This window comes from Octopus bimaculoides, chromosome 5 (genome assembly GCF_001194135.2).
Source record: "Octopus bimaculoides isolate UCB-OBI-ISO-001 chromosome 5, ASM119413v2, whole genome shotgun sequence".
Taxonomy (NCBI): domain Eukaryota; kingdom Metazoa; phylum Mollusca; class Cephalopoda; order Octopoda; family Octopodidae; genus Octopus; species Octopus bimaculoides.
Window position 1 is genome coordinate 114,005,340 of NC_068985.1, and position 7,145 is coordinate 114,012,484.

At 38.1% G+C, this 7,145-nt stretch overlaps 1 protein-coding gene across 3 annotated transcripts in view; it reads right to left on the minus strand.

Annotated features, from left to right (window-relative positions):
• LOC106878623 (plexin-A1) overlaps positions 1–7,145 on the minus strand; it is an 803,747-nt gene that overhangs the window by 386,498 nt on the left and 410,104 nt on the right. The window lies entirely within an intron of this gene.

Sequence of the window (7,145 nt, forward strand, 5' to 3'; positions counted from 1 at the left end):
GGGGGGACATAGAAAGGGTTGGGAATTAAGGATTACAAAAAAAAAAAGTAAATAAAAATATTAAAAAATAAAAAAAAAAGACAAGGGGTGAGTAGAAAAGACATGGAGGAAAGAGGATGTGAAAGGATTCTGGATTTTATAGGGAAAGATGCCAAACTAATACCATACAACATAACTCTTGCCATACCCCACTGGTTTTACATGCTATAACTGATCCAAACCATAGCACAATCCTAACCCTTTTAAGGCTCTTACTGCCATCACCACCACCATCCCCGCTACTGCTATTAGCAGCAGTATCAGAAAGCCACACTTCCCTCTAACAGTCAGCTCATCACCATGTGACTGTCTGTCTGTTACTGAAGAAATCCATTAACTAACTAGGCACAGGCATGGAAGTGTAGTTCACATGTTTGCTTAGCAAACATGTGGTTTCAGGTTCAGTCCCAGTAGATGGTAGCACCTGGGGGATCCTATGGCAAGCATCTTCTATAGCCGAAGCAACAGGCCGACTAATGCCTTGTGAGTGAATCTGATGGATGGAAACCATGTGGAACCTGTCATGCTTGCATGTGTGTGTGTGTGTGTGTGTTTACATGTGTATGTATAACTATGTTGGTCACCCCACCATCTCCACTATGACTTGACGACCAGAGTTGGTTTGTTTACATCCCTGTAACTTTTCTTTTAGCAGTTTGACAAAAGAAACAGATACAATAACAATAAGTAGCAGACTTAAAACAATATGTGTGTGTGTGTGTGTGTGTGTGTGTGCGATAGTGTTGATTTGTTTGGCTAAACTTTTCAAGGTGGTGCTCCAGCATGACTACATTTCAATCACTGAAACAAGTTAAAGACAGCAAGAAAAGGAAATAACACCAGCACTACTATTACTACTACTACCACCACCACCACGGCCTCCACATCTTTACCCCCTCCCCCACCATTTTCCACCACCACCACCATTCACCCATCACAGCCATGAAGATGATTCCATCTTTATGACAAGCCATCTCACCAGACCGTTACTATTATCAACATTATGACTACGGTTAACATTTCCTGAAAACAACCAAAAACCGAAACTACTGCCAAGATATATTTTTAAGATAAACCTCATACCACCACCACCACCACTGTTGCTGCTGCTGCCACAAACAAGAATCACACCCCTTAAGATAACAATTTTGCCAAATAAAAGACTGCTTCTTTAGAGTACTAACAAACTAGCACTTATATTGGTTTCAAATTTTGGCACAAGGTCAGTAATTTTGGAGGAGAAGGGATTAAATCGATTACATCGACCCCTGTCCTCAACTGGTACTTATTTTACTGACCTTGAAAGGATGAAAGGCAAAGTTGACCTTGGCAGAATTTGAACTCAGAATGTAAGTACTCTATCTCTCCCCCTAACGCCAGCTTTACCAAACTGAAACAACTAGAACCAACACACCAGCCCAACTACAATTTAACCCTTTGGCATTTAAACCTGCCATATCCAACCCAAATATTCTAATTGTTTTATGCTGAAGCTAGCCAGAACCAGCCTCTCATACCTACCCTACAATGTTAATCTATAAGTAAACAGACATCTTCAAAATCTCCAGCTTACAAGATAATTTTTAAAACTGTGAATGAATAAAACTCACATTTGACAGGGTAATCTGAATATAAAAGAGTTAATACTACTACTGCAGCTATCACTAACAATATGCCATATTTGGAGTAAAAGACACAAGAGCCCATTACATGCATCCCAAATTTTAGGTGTGACTATTCAGAAAAGAAAGGCGTGGCTGTGTGGTAAGTAGCTTGCTTACCAACCACATGGTTCTGGGTTCAGTCCCACTGCGTGGCACCTTGGGCAAGTGTCTTCTACTATAGCCTCGGGCTGACCAAAGCCTTATGAATGGATTTGGTAGACGGAAACTGAAAGAAGCCCGCCGTATATATATATATATATATGTATGTGTGCATGTGTATATGTTTGTGTATCTGTGTTTGTCCCGCCAGAATCGCTTGACAACCGATGGTGGTGTGTTTACGTCCCCGTAACTTAACGGTTCGGCAAAAGAGACCGATAGAATAAGTACTAGGCTTCCAAAGAATAAGTCCTGGGGTTGATTTGCTCAACTAAAGGTGGTGCTCCAGCATGGCCACAGTCAAAATGACTGAAACAAGTAAAAGAGAGAGTTCATTAGCCCTTTAATATTTACCAACCATCTGACCCCAATATTTGTACCTGTTTTATGTTCAAGCCAGCATGATATGGCCTCTCACACCTATCTTATAATGTCATTCTAAAACTAAGGAATCATATCAATGCAATCTCAAAACTACAAGATAATGCATGACTAATTCAAAACAATGTGAATAAATAAGCATAAATAATTTGGCAGAGTAATCTGAATGCTGAAAGGTTAAACTGATCTAAACAAAATTCTTCCATCAAAATATTTATGTTAATTTATGTTGTAAACACAACCCCAATAATGACAAATTTTTTTTCACTAAATTCTTCATTAATTTCAAAATTAATTGAAATGAAGCCAGAGTATTTCAACAGAAATGTTAACAAAAAGCATAAGTGGTCTCAAGTAAAGTAAAAACCTTCCACCGAAATTTTATATGTTCCAAGCATCAGCTTAATAATGACAAAAGTTATTTAACAAGATTCTTCATTATTTTCAAAATTAATTGAAACAAAGGCGGTGTTTTCAACAGAAATATGGTAGCAAAAGTCTTAACATGATCTAAATTAAAACCTTATGTCAAAATTTCATGTAAATTTATCTTTTCAAAAACCAGCTTGATAATGACAAAATTATTTCACTAAATTCCATTATTTTCGAAATTAATTGAAACAAAGGCAGTATTTTCACTTTAACCCTTTTGCTACTTATCATATTTTTGTTGAAAACACTGTTTTTGCTTCGGTTATTTTGAAAATAATGACGAATTTAGTAATATAATTGTGTCATAAACAAAATTTTGATGGAAGATTTTAATTTAGATCATGTCTAAAAAGGAAGCTTGTATCCTAGAACCAGGGGCAGTTTCTGGTGGATTGGCATCGAAAAGGATGAAATCACAACTGCTGCTACTAATTAACGAGTCATCATGAAGACTGGCAACATAACGAACTGCACTTCTATGTCACAATCACAATCACTACTGGTATCACAAATACCATATCCACAAGACTATAGCACCACCATAACAACTTCCAATGATATTATTAAATCCAAAATCTTTATAATCATGACCACCACAAAGAAATGTCTTTAATACACCTCTCCACCATCACTAACATCCTTAACATGTTTTCCCCAACAATAACCACTATTGCTGTAGTATTGGAGATGTGCTAACTCCAGTACACCACATCAAAGCTATGAACATCTTCCCTCTTCAAGATGTGAGCCATCAAATGCTTGAAAACACACAATTCGCACTAATGACCGACTAGACTAACCACGACCACTATGACTACCACACCACCACAACCACTACTACAGAAACTACTACCACTCCTCCTCCTCCTACTAGAATGCCATTGATTTCCACAAGAGCCCTCTACAGCCCACATTATTATAACCACTGGTTGCTAAACTTTTGCAAACGAATGTCTTGAAATCATCACCACCACAAAATTTCCCATATCAGTACTATAATCCTCAAGTCCATCATTATTGTCACCACACACCATTATTCATCTCCTCTTCTACATCATCATCATCACCTTTATTCATACCATGATTTTTTTTTCTCTCTCTCTCATTGTTAAAGGTACAAGTGTAGTCATGTGGCTAAGAAGTTTACTTCCCAACCACATGGTTTCAGGCTCAGTTCCACTGTATGGTACCTTGGATAAGCGTATTCTACTATTAGCCCTGAGCTGACCAAAAACTTGCGAGTGGATTTGGGATATGGAAACTGAGAAGAAGCCTGTCATATATGTATATGTGAGTCCTTATATAGATTTCATGTGATGTTTGTAAATGAACTTCTTTATCATGCCAGCAAGGTTGTTTTTTCCAAGGAAAATGCTTAGTTTCTAAGAAAATATTACCTCGTTTGGAAATCAGTGAGGATTGGTAACAAGAAGAGCATGTGACCATAGAATACCTGCCTTAAATTCTGTCTGACCCATGCTAGCATGAAAATGTGAACATTAAATGATTACTATTATTATATTATTATTATTATTATTATTATCATTATTGAGTGAAAGAGCAATACATGCGATCAAAGCGACAGTGGGGTATAGATATACAAAACCCAGTATACCCATCATAACTACCCGTCTGATAAGGGTACACCAGGCACATGCATCACAACCCTATGGGTGTGATGTGATCTCATATCAAGATAAACAGGGCAAGACTTTGCAGGTAGGTCCCAGTTATTTCCTTTCAATACATGGCTACGACGCTCTCTGACTATGTCTGCTCATGATCAGAGAAGCGCATATCATCAACCACCAAGGGACATACTCAACTGGTTATGGTCAAGTTATTGACAAGTAAATCTGTGGGATTGAGCAGAATGTTTTCTGTAGTCCATCTTTTATACCAAGACAAAACATGTACATGATAACACTTCCAATCAGTTAAGATGAAAAGCCATGAGAGTCACTGCCTGGTACTACATCAGGACATTTATTATCATTATTATTATTATTATAGAAGAATAGTTAGCATTTTGGACGAGATACTTAGCAGTATTTCTTCTGGTTCATTACGTTCTGAGTATAAACCTTGCCTAGGTCAATTCTGAGTTACATCTTTTTCTTTTTTTTTGAGGTTGATAAAACATAGTAGCAATCATTTATTGGGGTTGATGGTATCAACTACTCTTCCTTGAATCTCAGGCCTTACACCAAAATTTAAAACTTATAATAATAATAATTATTATTATTATTAAGTTGGCAAGCTGGTTGAATCCTTAGCATACCAGACAAAATGTCTAGTGGTATTTTCTCGGGTGTTAAATGCAGAGCTCAAATCCTGCTGAGGTTGACTTTGCTTTTCATCCTTTTGGAGCGATAAATTAAGTACCAGTCAAATACTGGGGTCGATATAATCGACTAGCCCCCTCCCCCACAATTTCAGGCCTTGTGTCTATAGTAGGGAGGATTATTATTATTACTATTATTATTATCATCATTATTATTATTACTATTATTATTATCATTATTATTATTATTATTATTTGCTGGCAAAATGCTTAGTGATATTTCATCTAGTGCTATGTTCTGAGTTAAATTCCATCAAGGTCAACTTTGCCTTTCATTCTTTCGGGGTCGATAAATTAAGTACCAGTCAAGTACTGGGGTTGACGTAATCGACTACCCGCTACCCGCAAATTCCAGGCCTTGTGCCTATAGTAGAAAGAATTATTATCATTATGACAAAGGTGATGAGCTGGCAGAATAATTAACACGCCAGGCAAAATGCTTAGCAGCATTTTGTCTGTTTTCACGCTGTGAGTTCAAATTCTGCCGAGGTCATCTTTGCATTTCATCCTTTCAGGGTCGATAAAATGTGTGCCAGTTGAGGACTGGGGTCGATGTGATCAACTTAGCCCCTTTCTCAAACACTGGGGTCGATGTAATCAACTAGTTGCCTCCCCAAAAATTTCAGGCCTTGTGCCTTTTGTATAAAGGATTATTATTATTATCATTACCACCACCATCATTATTAAGCAGTGTGGTGGTGGTGGTGGTGGTGGTGGTGGTAACAGGCAGACTGGTTACAGCAATAGCATGGAAGGAGACAGGGTAGGTGCTATAAGGGGAGAGAGAGGGGTTACTTGCTGAAGGCTTTCCTGTGCTCTTCTTAAAAGGGTGATGGGGTGGGGGAGCGAGGGGGTTCACCCCACCCCCACCCTATCCCCACATCACCTCCCCACCTTTTATATACTACAGTACACAACACTTTCCATCATCTTCACTATCGCTACCACCATCACCACTACCACAACTACTATTACTACTACTACTACTACTACCACCACTGCCACCACCATTAGAAGATGGATGGTTGGATGGTTGGATGGATGCTGGAATGGTGCAGTGACTGGATGAATGGATAAGTTGGATGAGTCATCATAGCAGAAATAGTTAGTGTTTGTTTGTTTGTTGTTGTTGTTGTTCTTGTTGTTGTCAGCAGAAACTGATGTGATGGAATGAGTGAATGAATGGGAAGTGGAGCTGTGGTGTAGCAAACTGACTTTATATAAAATGAAGAAAAGAGGAAAGAAAGAAAGAGAGTAGGGGCAAAAGAAGAAAGAAAGACTGAAATAGAAAGGAAAAACAAATTAGTTGGAGAGAGAGGAAGAGAGTATGAGAAACTGAAAGAAAGAAATGGGGAAATGGTGAGAGAAAAATGGAAGAGGAAGGAGAAGACAAGGGAGGGAAAAAGAAAAGGAGGAGACAAAGAGAGGAAGAGAGAAGTAATTGTTACCATAAACCTGTGGTTCTCAATTGGGGTCCATATGACCCTTAGGGATCTATACAAGAATTTTTTTTTGTTAAAATTTATCTGCAATAAACTGGTTATGCTTCTACAATACACAAAATAGTTTAACAATTTTTTATACAATTCCTAATAATATTTAATTATAAAAATATAATGGGAGTTTTTAAAATATCAAATGGCTATGAGGTTCCAGCCTATTAAAATGGGAATCAAAAGGGTCCATAGAGAAAAAGTGGTTGAAGAACACTACCATAAAAAAAGCGCAGGAGTGGCTGTGTGGTAAGTAGCTTGCTTACCAACCACATGGTTCTGGGTTCAGTCCCACTGCGTGGCACCTTGGGCAAGTGTCTTCTACTATAGCTTCGGGCTGACCAAAGCCTTGTGAGTGGATTTGGTAGACGGAAACTGAAAGAAGCCCGTCGTATATATGTATATATATATATATATATATATAATACAAAGAATATATATGCATGTATACACACATATATGTACATACTTACATCTACATGTGTATATAGATGCATATCAGGGTACAGGACGTTAGAACAATGAACTACAGACAACGGAACGAACACATAGGAAAACAGAAAGCCACTTGGAATATTCCTTCATCAGCTGCCTCTATTCTAACCCGACGTGTGTGTGTGTTCCCCCCCCCCC